The sequence below is a fragment of the Rhyacophila brunnea genome, unplaced genomic scaffold, assembly GCF_057557595.1.
Source record: "Rhyacophila brunnea isolate RB1 unplaced genomic scaffold, BYU_Rbru_1.0 scaffold_50, whole genome shotgun sequence".
Classification (NCBI taxonomy): domain Eukaryota; kingdom Metazoa; phylum Arthropoda; class Insecta; order Trichoptera; family Rhyacophilidae; genus Rhyacophila; species Rhyacophila brunnea.
This window is the reverse complement of record NW_028233171.1, coordinates 2,115,909-2,132,045: the sequence shown is the minus strand read 5'-3', so window position 1 is coordinate 2,132,045 and position 16,137 is coordinate 2,115,909.

Genomic DNA, 16,137 nt, shown 5'->3' with positions numbered 1-16,137 from the left:
CTAATTTGCTTAAATAATATTTATCATCACAAATGATGGATCAATACCGTGCATAAGAATTCTAACACCCGGAATTGCTCGTGTAACCGTATTTGTGCTTATCACGTGACTATAAAGTCAGTTTTTATATCAAATATTTGATCTTTACAGTAATATTATATGAAAATAAAAAATAAACTTAAATTATTATCGAAAATTATGTGATCGAATTATAATTTTATCGCCCATAAATATTAAGAATAAACATACATTTTTCTATATATGCGAATTTATGGCGAATATTGTAGCTGGTTTTGAGATATTGGTACAATAAAATGCTATTGTTGGCGATTTTTCTGCCGATTTCAATTTTAGAGTCCTTGTTAGGCCTTATTTATTATGAACCTGATAAATTTATATAATAAATACATATTTTAATTTAAGATAATATATCAACTAATTCAATTCGTAGATCATTGCAGGCATTGAAACCTTCACTACTTTATCGATTTCGGAATAAAACCCATTTATCTACGCAGCACTGAACACAAAAACGTGCATAAAGACTCAGATCCGAGCTAGTGTATAATAAATACATAAAAATCGTAGGATGTGAATATATTTTTGCGACATTCCTTAAGTTTTTATCTTCTTAAATTGAAAAAAAAAACGATGATTTTAGTATACAATAAGACTATGCCATGAGAAAGGCGTGTTTATAGTATAAAAAAGGTTTAACCTTAAAATTTTTAAATTATCAAATGGGAAAGACAGGATTATAATCTGAATAAACAAGTTTTATAAATAAAATTATAGATTATATCAAAAAATAATTATTTTATAATCTAAATAAACAAGTTTTATCGTAAATCTAAAATTTTGTTTTCTAGGCTATATTTTTTGTGTACTTAAAAATAATAATGTAGCGATTTTTACTGTATGTATATGACATATGCTTTTAAAAAGATTACCTTCTATATAAATCGCTTAAAAGTATACTTAATGCTGAAAAATAATGGAATCGTGGCTTATTTATTTGTAATTTCAATATCTCTCATCATTCTTTCTCGAATTTCAAAAAGCATATACATTCGAAGATACTATTTTTAACGAAAAAGATTTTTTCAAAGTTTCTAAACATCATGTGGCTAATTGTATTAGACTTAAAAAACACAAAGGTTTTATAATAACACCTGGAATTTAAATTTACTTTTTAAAAAGAAACTTTAGTTGATAATTATGTATTTTTTCAAATAAGACACCAAAAAAAATCGTATAACCGATTTATATATTCACTAAAAAAACAGGCATAAACTCTATTAAATTATATTTAAATTATGTTTATGATTTTTCAAAAATAAAGTAGAGAATTTAAATTTATTTCTGAAATATTTTAAAAAATTTATATTTACGAGAATAAATTATTTGTCTACTTTATACACTCCTAAAAATTCTTATTTTTATGCATCACAGATTTGCTATTTTATATTAAATGAAACAATTTTTTATAATATTATGTGAATTTCACGCATACTTCTGTTGAATAATTATAAATTATGCGATTACATTTGTCAATATTAATAATTTAAATTATCATGGTTAATTCTTTTGTATTGTTAAAACAAGTATTTAGATCTCAATACGAGTTCTTTTTTTTATTTATATGCTTTAATATGATTTTTATTGTTATATTTGATTTATGTATTAAAATATATGGAATATCACCTGTGCCTCATGGAAGTTCAATGTCCTGAAGGTTCGGGATTGTCCAAATAAAAAGTGTGGTTATGCTTCCTCCATAACTATTCTTTTTTTGCTTATCAAACAGAATATTCTTCTAAAATAATATGTATTTGTTTAAAGATTTTTAAAAATTTGTTTCAATTTTTTATGTTTGATTAATATATAGAAATATATGGAATATCACCTGTGCCTCATGGAAGTTCAATGTCCTGAAGGTTCGGGATTGTCCAAATAAAAAGTGTGGTTATGCTTCCTCCATAACTATTCTTTTTTTGCTTATCAAACAGAATATTCTTCTAAAATAATATGTATTTGTTTAAAGATTTTTAAAAATTTGTTTCAATTTTTTATGTTTGATTAATATATTAAAATATATGGAATATCACCTGTGCCTCATGGAAGTTCAATGTCCTGAAGGTTCGGGTATGTCCAAATAAAAAGTGTGGTTATGCTTCCTCCATAACTATTCTTTTTTTGTTAATCAAAGAGAATATTCTTTTCCAGCGTTATTATTTGGCATGTTTTATGAAAATATTTTAAATTCAAACGATATGAAACTTGTATTTTTTCTGTAGCTATTATATTTTAGAATTGTCATATCTTTTTCCAAATAATATTTATTTCATGTATAGCTGTAAAGAAAGTTGGATTTTTTTAATTCAATTCATGTATTAAAATTTACTCAGCATTGATTGAATTCTATAAAATAATATATTGTCCTTTTCTATTATCTTTATTGCTAAGATTTGTCTCATTAAATAAATTGAAATTTATAAATCTTTTATTCACTATTACATTGTCAAAATTCATAGTTATAATTTATTTTACCAATATATATTCTTATTATTTATGGGTTAATTTTCTTTTTATCGATTTTATCTATACCATAATATATATTCTTAATTATAAATATTGATGCAGAATTAAAAAATCACCGTTTTCTAAAAAATTTCAAGGTAATTTGGATATTTTCAATAATCGTGTATTTTCGCTATGTATGTTTTTTATGGTATTTAGGTGTTAAAGTGCATTTTACCACACAATAAAGAAGGGATTATAATTTATTTCTCGCATGAATGATACCTTTATTTGCATAAATGTATAATTTAATAGTTAAAAATATTAAAATAATATGTGATGAAAATCTTACTGGAATAAAGATGAATTTTAGTGTTATTAACTTTAAATTCTTCAATTCAATAAATTACAGGTGATATCGTTTTTAAAAATAATAATAATAAGCATTCCTTGGCATATAAATTTTTTTTTAAAAGAGATTTACATAAAAAAATTGTAGAAAGTATCAAATTTTAAGAATAAGTATCTTTTTTAGGGTAAGAACTGAATGATTCACTCAATACTATGTAATATCACATAGAATCTATGAAAAAAGGGAGGCTCTAAAATACACTTTGCACATAAAGAAGGTATAATTAATTGGATATTAGCATTATCTATATATTTTGGATAATTTCATTTTTGTGTTCGGTATATACTAAGTGAAAAGAATCATTTTATCTGAATATTAAGACAATATATTCGAACATCTCTAACGCATGAACATTATTTAAATTATAATATATATCGTCTTATGGGGACTTTATAATTTTGTTCCATATTTCTTGAATGATATCTTATAAAAAAAATTTGGAACAGCTATTTAAAGAAGCAAACGCTAATTTCATTACATTATAATTTTAAAAATAAACTGCAATATACATTGATATATACTTATCTGTATGGTTAACTATGGATAGCGTTGGTTAGTTTTCTTGTATAAATTATAAAAAAAATTGTATAGTTTATGAAGAAGAAATGTGTAGCCTATTTATAAACGCCTTTTATTGGCTTTTCCCCCCAAATCCCATGAAAAATATCAAATGTTGCCAATATATTGAGTGGAATCACAAAAAAATGTAAAGATACAATAGAATTTCCTGATAATTTAGAAATGAAGCCTAATTTTAGAAGGGAATACATCATATTATTTTCGATCATAGAATGGGATCATCCACTATGTTTTATGCATGTAATTATAATTATAAAGGTTAACTTTTTTGTAAAATGTAATTTTTCCATCCAAACAATTTAAAAATATATAAAAATACATGCGATGCATAAAATTTCGCGATGCTGAAATTAAATTAATAAAAATATTATTAATATAAGAAATAATGGATGCAATTTTTGATTATTTATTTCCTGTGCATTTATATGAAATGTTTTAACTCTGTCACATTTTTATATTACAAAGACGTTAATTTCATAAAAAGGTAGTTTGATTATTTTCTACCACTTTGTTTCCATAAGCACATAATTGTAGAGGTCTTAAAGAACCTAGTATATATATAATTTTATGATTTAAGCTCAAATATAACGCATCGAGTTGTTGGATATTTACATATAGGCTACAGTTCCCATTACAAAATAATTTAGGCTTAACAAAGGTATATCAACATCCAATAAATACCTTCAAAACCTTAAATTACATTTTCACCAGCATATATCAGTTAAATCGGTGTTAATTAGATGTCGAAAGATATACTGAGTCGCTATTTAGAAAAATACGTAATATTCCTTTTAGAGCGCAAAACTTTCATTTTTGGTGTCCTTTCAATTTATTTACAATTTTAATGAGAAAAAGAAAAATCACAAGACGTACAATTAAAAAAATGCTAATAAAGGTTTTATTGGTGTAAATACAGAGGTATTGGGATTAGCAGCTCAACTAGAGGTGTACCCACAATAAATAGTATTAAAGAAAATACTTTAATCAGATAAATCTTGAAAAAATAACATGTATTGATGAAATTTTTAAATACCATGAGACTGTTAACGTATTAGTCACGCCTTTTCTACAGACTAATCTAAATTTTTTCTTTAATAAAACTTCAATATCTAAAAATCAAATAAATCGACAAAATCCATAAAAAAATAAATTGGCTTTGGGTGTAAAAATGTGTGTTTGAACAACTTTATGATCACATATCTTGTAAAATATGATTTATTTTTCAATTTTTGACTTCATCGGTGTTTAGATCTTTAAGTATTTTGCACTTCCATATTTGATATTGGTATAACTACCAGATAATAGTTCTTTAAAAAGCACTTTATGGTTTACTGTCATATTTTTTTATCAATATATTTAAAATATAATCATATGGGGCAAAATGTGAACTTTATTTATTTAAGGTTAAGTTTATTTTTATCTATTATGACGTGATCAATCCATTGGGAATATTTCACAACTCCTTGATGCATCTTTTTACACCTTCCCCTGATCTAAATTCATCAAATGCTCTTCTTCTTTCAAATGAGATGAGTTCAAGTGTCTGTTGGAGTGTGAGAGCTTGTATATATGCTTATACTTTGTTCCATGATTTTTAACTTCTTAACATATTTTTTATGGTCGGGCAAATATACTTAAAATTTCATCTGAGTTATAATATTGTGAACATCCCAAAAAACCCCCACACAATTAAATTTCTTGATATCAAAAACTTATCTTATCGAGAAACTCCTAAATTTATCTATAATAGTATCTTTGACTTTATTTTTTTATTTATAAAAAAAATTTTTTAATCAATTTAAAAAGTCTAGTTAAAAATAATTGGGTGGTGGGACTCTTTCATTCGTATTTCGACTAACACATAAAAAATTTTTTTATAACCCTTATTTTTTTATCAGTAATCAAGTTTTGGATCACCACCACAAACACAAAACTAAAAAATATATTTAACAGAATTAAAAAAAAAATCATACGATTCATTGTTTTATTTCTGAAAAAGAATGCTGCAATTTGATAGAATTCTATATTTTTCCGCGTTCGATATCTTTTTGGCATCAATATTTTTAAACTGCATCAATTGCCTTCAATAGTGTAAGAGGGCATTCCATTTACATAGTTCGAAAACTCAACACTATGATTGAAACCAGATACAGACAAATTAGCATAGCCTCTCCATATATCCGTGTTTATTGTTAAACCCGGTGAACATTTTGTTAAGATACTTAAATGTTTTCTTATTTCGATTTCTAACTGTGAAAAGTAGCATTTTACACCTTATAATTCTCTCCACCATGTCTCAAAATCAAAATGCCATCCACTCTGTGCCTTAAATTATATTTAAGACTTCCAACTTTACCTTCGACTGCTTCTTAAAGAAGATTTGAATCGCCGATTATATTTTCTCCTTCATATGTTATTTTTATTACCTCACCTCTATTATTTATTTATTGGCACACAATAAATTGTTTTTCTTAATGTACCCAAATTTTTTCACCCGATAATACATTTTTAAATATTTCTGATGTTTTATCAATTTTTAAGCTTTTGATTTGAGAATTGGTTTCACTTTTCGATATTTTATATACCCACATCTTAATTTTTCTTACAGGATAGTATACGAAGATTTAATAAGCAAATCGACAGAAATTTTAGTTTGCATAAACTCACTCATTTCTATGTAAAGTTCAATGGTTTTAGCTATAGGCGTCTTTCATCTATTTTTTAGAAAGGTAATTATAAAAAATAGGTAAGCAAAAATCCGACACAAGTGTCCCATTGACCAAGCATTGTGTAGTTTCTGTACTATGTCCTAAATTTAAAACTCCGATTTGTTCTAGTATCGCAGAGCCATTACTTCTTAAATCAATATAGCATCTTCTTAAGCTATTTAAAGCTTTAAATTATGTCTTTTCAGAATATCCAAACTAATATTATGCTAAAATAAATTATTATTATGCAAATATATTGTTCTTTTCCATATTTGTACATAAAAAAAAAGATGGCACAAACTTTAAGTATACTTTATATTGTAGCAGCTTTAATTTCGAATATTTATGTAGATGGTATTTGCCCCATAAGCCGGAATTGTAAAATACATTTAAATTTTTTTTTCTATTAGCAAAATCTTCCCATTGAACTACAGTTTAGCTAAAAACTTTAATGTAAAAATTTACTGACTTTATGCCATAAATAATATTAGACCAATCATATTTTTCTTTATAGTATTTTATTGAATAGTGGCAAAGATTTCCATGTTTTACAGGTTAAAATACAGCTTTTTCTGATAATGTCTATTTTTTAATCCATATTTTCGCTATAAGACAATAAAAAATACAATTGGTGTTTTAAAAGGCATAACTTAAATATTTGATGCGTATATAAACAAATAGATATGAGTAAAACATTTTTTTTCGGAAGATCCATCAATATTCTGGTTGTATCTTTTTGTAAAAAATGATCCTTTAAACACTGATTTTACGTGATAAAAGTCTGAATATATATTTTATTTATTTGAAATTTATTAAGATTTAGGGTTTAGAAATGGTAAAGGTGTCATATAACTAAGGATCTATGTAGGTTATTGATTTCTAGATATAAACTGTCAAAATAAAATTTTGTAATATAGTTAAAAACTAAAAAAATTGCTCGCATATTTTTAATAATTTATGATATTGATTCACAAAAAGCGAATTTAAAAATAAAATAATTTATTTTTTTTGAAAATAAAACCTCCAAACCATCTTATTATGATGAGAAATAAATCTAATTACCAAATTTTCTTGATGTTTTAGTAACAACTCTTCTTTTTCAAGTAAAAAAAACACTCTCATGAAACATTTTTGCCAAATGTAAGATACTATGATTATAAACTTTTAAAAAAAATCGAATTCCTAATCACATATAAAAGCATTATAATACATACATAAATTACTATTTTAAATAGATGGTATAAAAACCATTTAATTTAATTTTAAACTTTGATAAATATTAGCATTTGTATTTTTTTTGTTAATAAGTGGAATTTATATAGCATTCTAGTTTGATTTAATTTTATATATATATAAAATTTGATAAATTGCCTCCTAATATTGTTTAGAGTGCATAGGCTAATATATTTTTTGTGCGATTTTCTTAGATAAATAATATTGGCGAACATAGTTATATGAATTGCATATAATAAAATTTTCATGTTTTCATATTGAAAATCCGCTATAAATGTGGGAAATGTCAGATTTTTGTGTTTTTTTCAGCATGCAAAGAATTTTTAAAAAATTTTAATAATCACAAAATTACTAAATAGACTAACTTGTTTTAATCAGCTGAAAAAGCACGAATAGTTATGGATTTTTTAGCAACGGACATATCTTATAAATATTAAATAGATAAGCTATATAGACTATTTTTATTATTATGTATTCTGTTGTTTTAGATTATTGCATACAAATCCTTATTTATATATTTGAACTTTAATTTATCCGATTTTTTTCGATAAAATATATTTGTTGTTGCAAATATAAATTTTATTATGCATAAAAGAATTTTTTTTATGGATTTCGGATCTCTTTAGATTAAAGTAAATGATTTTGAATATGCTAAATACTCTGAAATAATAGTTACATTTTTTTGCTATTTGTAAATTTTTATAGCAAAGTGTAAACGATTTTTGACATTAATCGCAAATATTATGGGTCTAGTAGTTTCATATATATTTAGAAAATTAAATCGGAATAGCATCTTTATCATCAAGAGAAACTCGGATATGAAACAATCTTCCCCTTTTTGCCGTATTATTTGTATTCTGCCATTTTTAAATTCACTCAAGTTTTCATAGAATCCTTTTAAACTAGAATTTATTGACAAAAAGTATAGGCTCTATATTATAAGCATATGAATAAAATTCTCAAGTGTCTAGTGATGTGCCTTTTTTCGTGAGCATTACCGAAAACAAATAATTATCAGTTTGTTAAAGTTTTTTTGTCATTTATTTGATGTGACTAATATATTTTCTTGACTAAAAATTCGTAAAATTAAGAGTAAAACTTTGTAATTCAGAGTTTTTATGTTATCCCAAAGTTTTAATTTTTTTTATAAAATCACTAATATAATATAAAAACACTATATTAATCTTATATACGTTTATAAAATATTTAAGTGTGAATTAATCTAGTTCTTATTCTATTTATGCGGGCTTTTGTCATCTTTTGTTATTTTATTGATATAAAGCTTCTTGTAAATCCTATTAGGACGTTTAGTTGACCATGTATTTTTTATAATCCCTTTTAATGGGAAAATTTTCTCTTCCTTTTAGATTATGTATATTTCTTGGTGTTAGTGTTCGTTCACGATATCTTTTTATACTATCTGTATTTTTTTCGCTTTATTAACAAAAATTTGGAATTTTTAAAGAATTAAATTTGATATTCACATAGAGCATATAACATGTGTTTTTAGATAGTACTTTATTATAAAAAAACATGTAAACTTTATAAAAGTAAAATATCTTAAACAAATTACCGAAAATATCATCTAAATATCCTGATGCTCTCTATATTTAAACTTTAAATTTTTAGGTATATTTTGCTATCGTAACTAGTGCTCTTGATTTTTTTATTACGTTTTTATGATATGTGATTTATTGTTATGAAACATTTTTTAGCTCAATTTTATTTGGAATCCATTTACTTTGGCGCTATTTTTAGATTAATATGGTAATTTGTAAGCTTCGTTTATTGAATATTGATGTGGCTGGTTTTTTCATTTTTATTCTAAGGTTTTTTTGCACTTTCATATTATTTTTAAAATTTTGTTACTATTTTCTTTCGATAAATTAGCCGTAAATTATTTACCTTAAGAATATGAATGTAAAACTGTATCTTTTTTTCTTTTAGACAAAAATGGTAATATTCATTTGCACTAATAAATGCAAGAACCATTAGTTCCTAAAAACCACCATATTTTAATGGTTCTGCAATCTAGTTCATTCATTTCTATAAAATAATTAAATTTAGAATTTTTTTTAAATTATGTTGTTCATTATTATTCTAAACTTCCTTATTTTTTTTGTTTAAAACGAAAAATGTAAAGTATGATCTGTTAGCCTCCAAGCTGTCATTAATATACAAGTGCAAGACAAAAATTATTCCATATGTTATAACCTAAGATGTTGTGGTAACAAAATATCATAAAAGGTAACTGAAAGAATTCGAAGTAACTAAATAGATTGAGGCATATATACAAACCTTCGAATTAATAGGTCTCGAATGAAGGATAGTTATTTAAAAAGACTTCAGAGAGGAGAAAATAGCCGAAAGTACGAATAGGCTTTGCGCTCGAGTGATCAAGCAAGTTTAGCTTGTGAAAAAAAAATTATAAGCATAACGAATAATTTAGTCCAAAAATATATAACCTTTTTTCGTTTAAGATTACCAATTTTTCTGCATAATTCAACTTGTTTTTTTTAAATTGTTGTGGTTTTCGGATTAAGCATTTTTTTAATATTTAAAAATTTGCATTATCTATGCCTGAAGGAACTCGAAGTCACGGACCAGATCGGGGCATATATACAAACCTTGAGATTGTGAAATACCCTTGAATTATTAGGCTATAAAAGAAATAAATCATTGAAAGGGAGAATATACTCGTGAGTATAAATACGCTGTGCGCACGGGAAAACAAGAAAGCCGTGCTCAAGAACAAAAACTAAAATATAAACCATAAATTTAGCCCTATAATAAATTTAATAATATTTTTATATATAAATACATCATTAAATAATATAATAAGTACAAACACCATGTTTTTATCCTTAGAATTCAACATTTAATTTGGATAGGATCAAAAGGACATTGATTTAGTGTTAAACTTGATTGTGATGAACTGATTTCATTATAAAATTTGATTGACATTTCAATGTTGATTAAATATATTGTATCATCACTGATGTTAACAATCATATTTATTTTGTGCATAGAAATTTCGAATCATTAAGATCACAGTAGTATTTTTTTAAAGTCCGGTTTTTTAAATAATATGGCAAGGATTTAGTTAGAATAGCCTACTCAAAAATTAAAAACACGATTAAATCAAAGAAATTCGAAATCACTATAATCTAATACAGTACACGAAAAGTGCCACACGTCATAAAATGGGATAGTGTGTTCACAAAATACCATGAATCGTTTCATGAGGGATTGGGAATGCTAAATAAAGTAGAAGCATGCGCATAATCAATAGAATCAAGAAAAACCCCAGAATTAATAGCTTTTGAAAGAAGAATTTTGTAAATATGTGGGATTGAAAGAAACAACAATCAAATCTGTTGATTTAGATGATCCACGGTTTCGCTGTAGAGGTTTAAATTTTCCATGAATATAAATAAATTAAGACCAATAAAAGTTGGATAGTTAACTTAAAGTACATAACTTTGAAATATTATAAATATTTGTTTTTGAAAAGAATCAATTTTGATAAAATTAATGATTGAGAAAAATCAAAATTAAATTGATTTAAAAAAGAAGAATTTATTTATTAGAACTTTTATTTTTCAAACCTTCACTGATATTACCAACATATTTTTTTCCTCCACAACCTTTACAAGAGACATAATACAATTTATTTTCTCTAGCAATTACAGTATCGGAAGTACTTTCGCAGGAACCACATAACACGAATTCGTCTACGTATTTTTTAAATACACTATGAATATGATTTTTTAAAAAGGCGCCTTTCATTAAAAGTGTTCCCTTTTCATTTACACTTCCAGAAGTCAGTAATTCGCTAAATAAATATGCTTTGATATGATCTGGATCTCTTTTTAATACCTGTGCGATTTCAACTAGATTCAGACTAGTCTTGCAATGTTTCTCTCTTTTTAAATCTAAAGGAAGTTTTAAAACTGTTTTGCACTGGACTTCGTGCTTGAAAAGCGAATGTGCCCGTTTTAAAAGATTCTCATATCGTAGTTCATCTACTGTGCACCTATCTTCAATTACTGTTGTTTTTCTTGCCATTACTGGAACTTGGGCTTTTCGCTCTCGTGCTCGCATAAGAAATGCTTCTTTGTTAAATCCTATCGGCGCTGTTTCTTCTGATGTCGTCTCTGATGATGTTTCTGAACTGCTCATTATTTTGGGGTTGTAATAAAACATTTCAACTCCTGGCTCTGTAAAATTTTTAATTATTATTTGACATAAAATCAATGTTTAACAAAAAAAGAAGTGATTTCTAGTATTTAAATTGGGGATACACCTAAGCTCGTTTTTAATTTTTTTTTTAATTGGGAAAGGAAAAAATGTACTGGGAATAGCTATGCTTTTTCTTTGATTCGTTAAAACATTCAATACTGCATTTTAAATCGAAATAATTCAGTATTCTTAATCATAGGGGATATAGATGGGCTCATATCCCTTAGTTTGAATACGTTCATTTGCTACTAAAGATTCCATGGTTTAAAATAGCTCAATATAGTTGTTGGGCTTATATCTATAATAGGAAATATAGTGCTTTTTTTAGAAAGAAATATTCACAACCGATTACCAGATATAAAATTGAAATTATTAAGAAAAGTATTAATAATTTCTTCCACGATTTATCTATCTAAAAAATAAATTAGCAATAATTAAGAATGAATAATATTTTGAAAGGATGTATTGCGGAATTTCGGTTCACTAATGAGATTAAATATGAATTTTAACATTTTTATGTTTTAAACAAACATGATTTCTTGCGGACTTTATGTTTTAGACATATGCTAAAAATATTATTGCTCTATAATTAGTTTTAAAAGGGGCTAGTTCTAAGAGATTTCACAAAAATGAAAGATATACCTAAATATTTACAACTTCTTTTATTTGCACCAAAAATGAATCAATCATTTATCATCTTATTTAGTTTAATTTCAGATAAATTTTATTTAAAGCTAGTTCTTTGGACCTTCTAGCATATTTTTATGAACAATATTTTTAGAATATTCGAAATATCTTCGATAGTTTACGGTTCTTTTAATCATAACCAAGTTCTTCACATAATTTTTATATACACTTTACCGACGGTGTATATCAATGAACTGGTTCAATACCTTTAGATTATAAATCTTTGATGATTTTTGCATCTAATTTACTAACATCCATCAAAAAAAAATTGATTAAGCTTTTTTTAATTACATCTATACAGCATCAACTCTTTCCCTCTATTAGATTTCCTTCTTCTTAGTTGTGTTTCATCGTTTCAACATTTTTTTTGTCTACTATTTTTAAATGAACAATTTTATTTTTTCTATGGACATTATTCTCGTTTTTTTTTCCAGATCAAAGGTACTCAGAGACAAAATCGATTTACCATAAGTGCTTTGTTATTTTTTTTTCAATAATATATAAGTAAATATTTCAACACTTTTTTTGGGGCTTAAATCAAACTGTATTATTTTAAAATTAGTTTATGACACTATCATACCTGCACAATCTTTTTCATGGCATCTTTTTTTTTTATGCGGTATAGTAATCTACTTTCTTCTGTATTTTTTAAATTTTATTTATGATTTTATATGTATTTATAAGATATTCATTGGATTTCTTTTACAAATTAAAGAAACGACAACTTCATTAAATTACATTACTTAGGTCTTTTTTTTAGTGAATAATTGTGCTCTAATTATGACAAAAAGAAAGGAGCTTAAAAAATATATTTAAAGTACAGACAAGTGTATTTAATTATTATGCCTTCAATATTTTCTTTATGAAGGCTTATTGAACTGTAGACTTTATGCACTGAATTAGAAGATTGGAGCTGATGGTATTTTCAATATTAATAATCAAATTATACAATAATTTTTACTAGCTGGTATTTTTATACTAAAATTAAATAAAATCAATTACGAAAATTTCACACTATATAAACTCATTTCTGGAAGTTCAGAATCCTTGATAAACCAGTTTATTAAGTATATTTACATAGATATATTTTTAAATAATTTTCCTAGTATATCAATAATACGTATTTATTCTGTATATTCTAAGCAAATAATGTTTTTCAAGTTAATTTGGTTTACCTTCAGATTCTTGTTTGCATGAAAATAACTTTTTTTATTTATTCAAATCTCTATAAAATCAGATTCAATTTATTCAATATCCGCACACCACAAGGCATTCATGAAGATTAATTCATCTTTATGATAAAAAAAAATACATTTCCACGCCACAAACTTCGCGATATATATATTTAAATCTGAATCTATTTTTTTAATTTCGTACTTTGTACCATGTTATAAATACAAACATAAATATTTCCAATCGGATTCTCGGAAATATATGTCAATCGAGTATGCACTGAGTTTAAATGTAATTCAACAAAATTTGCGTTTATATTGCATACAGATCAGATAATTAAATGCTTTATCGAGTATGCACTGAGTTTATGTGTAATTCAACTAAATTGGCGTTCTTATTACGTACAGATCAGATAATCTAATGCTTTATCATTTGTTTTGAATCAATCATTTCCAAAATAAATAGAAAAATACTTATTTGAAACTAACTTCATTTTTTAAAGTACAGAATATAAATTTTAATTTTATTTGAAAGAAAAATACAAAACCAAGTTATTGAAAAAATAGAAAAAATTTCAATGCATGGGATATGTGCTACTTTTTAAAAGCAATTTATGGACTGTCTCGACATAAAAATTATCCAAATTTAATCGAGTCAGCGTAAATATCATTATTTTATAAAAAATATAGTTTAAATAAACTAAAATTATATATACCGCGTTATCAATCTATTTTAACTTTTCATATAAATTATTGTTATATAAAATATTTTTGAAGATGATAAAATCTATTTGCCGAGAAGGACCGCCATATAGAAAGTTGAAAAAGATAAGAAAACAATCTCTCTATAATTAAAGACACCACAAAAATAAATATTATATTGATATCATCTACTACGAGATACTGAAGAAAAATCAAAAATAAAGTTTATTGTGTAAAATAAAAGAAAAACCATTGCAATAAAAACTTTTCGAAGCAAAAAATCATGATATGGTTGATGTCGTTGAATGTTCTGGTGAATAAAAAAACGGGAACATTCGACCATATAAAGAATGTAAATTCTTTTTTATTCAAGCCAGAAATGTGATCTGCGGTGAATGATAAAGTGTCCACATTGTAACAAAGCCATGAAAAAAATCGGACATCTGTCTTCGAGGTTCAAGTATATATTAAGGCATGATTAATATCAAAGGCACAATGAAATCGTAAGATGTTTTCATTTCCTCTTTTCAAGACGGACAACTTTAAGAAAACCAAAAAGATCAGAGCATACTCATATAAGAGATCTGCGAAAATTAAAATGCCATAAATAAAGTTAGATACCAGAATTGAATCAGGAATACCAGTAAAAAAAAAGGGATCTGATATTTTTATATGATAAAAAGAAAATTTTATTATGTAGATTGAAATAGGTATAGCTATCCTTGACACCTTTCAGAATTTAAAATGGGAAATACAGGAAATATGGAATATTGACCAATAGACTTCCTTTTATATAAAAATGTAAAAAAAAATACCAAATAAAATGATTTCGGTGGGATGGTTGCAAAAATCCATAGAAAACATGTATAAGAGTAAAAAATCCCAGATAAAGTAGAAGCATACACGCAAGATCTAAAAATTATTAAAACGCTACAAAAATATCATTTGACAGAAAAAGAGCAGTTGACGAAGATAGATTATGGGAAGGTGTCAAAAGATGCACTAGGGTCTCATGCAATATTTTTAATAAAATATATACGTGTTAGTATATTAAATATATTAGAAAATAAACTATAAACATATATAAAAAATAATTTATACTGATATTTTGGTCAAAATTTTATTTGTCTTCATATTTAAGTTATATAGGAAAATATAAGTAATTTTATAGGCTATGTGATGGTCATTTGAATCTATTATTTATTACTTTATTCTTAATTTTTCCTAATTATCTTCTTCAAGAACTGATGTTATTTTTAGGTTTTGCTAGATTTTATTAATAGAGCTATTTTGTTTCGAATTGCATACATCATTTAATTTGAAATTAGTTTAATACTATTATCAAACTGTATCACAACGATTTTATTGGGGTTTAAACATATATCATAGCTTAAATGATTTTAGGGGGATAATGAGATCTGAATTGACATGTGTTTGATTTTTTAAAGCACCATCCTATAATATATACAATAAATAAAAGTTAATCTCCCAGTTTTTCTTGTAAATTTATGCTTCAATAACTTTAGTCCAGTATTATAGCACGAGAACTTGCAAGTTTACATTAATATGAAATACGGCATTTTTTATTTAAAAAAAGCTAACAAATATTGTTAAATTTTAAAGAAATAATAATCCTAAAAAGATATTCTATCTACGTGTCATATAAAGCGTAAATTCTAGGTCTTCCACAGGCTTTCATATATAATATAATTGAAAAAAAAATATGAATTAACCAGTATTTTTGATATTTTGACAACAGTACAATGACTCCTTATTCAACCCTCTAGTGAATTGAACACAGTATAATTATAAATAGCAAAAAAACCATTTACGTGTTAAATAAGAATGAAAACTACGATAACTTCTATAATATTTTTGATTT